This window comes from Chrysochloris asiatica, unplaced genomic scaffold, assembly GCF_000296735.1.
Source record: "Chrysochloris asiatica unplaced genomic scaffold, ChrAsi1.0 scaffold00018, whole genome shotgun sequence".
Taxonomy (NCBI): Eukaryota; Metazoa; Chordata; class Mammalia; order Afrosoricida; family Chrysochloridae; genus Chrysochloris; species Chrysochloris asiatica.
The window spans coordinates 9403954-9404338 of NW_006408536.1; positions in this window are offsets into that span (position 1 = coordinate 9403954).

The window sequence follows — 385 nt, forward strand, 5'->3', positions numbered from 1 at the left end:
TTCTCCATTGATGGTCCCAGGGCCCTCCACTCCTAGACTGAAAAGTTAATCACTCCCCTCCTTGCTATAAAATGTCCACCTTTACCTTTCCAACCTTCACAGTCAGTCCTGATAACAATTATTCACTACTGCATAACAAGAGACCCATCTGCATTTCATTTCATCAGCCCTTCCTGGACAGGCCAGCCACCTTTAAAAAAAAAAAATCTTTTTATTTAAGATTTTTATTGTGGATTGAGTGAAAGTTTACAGGGCAGGGCATCAGTTTTACATTCAACAAATCATAAACCTTGTTTTATTACAATGATTATAATCCTCTCCATGCCCTGGTGTGGCGCTGTGGGTTAATGGGCCAGACTGCAAAGCCGTTTGAACTGCAAGGTCG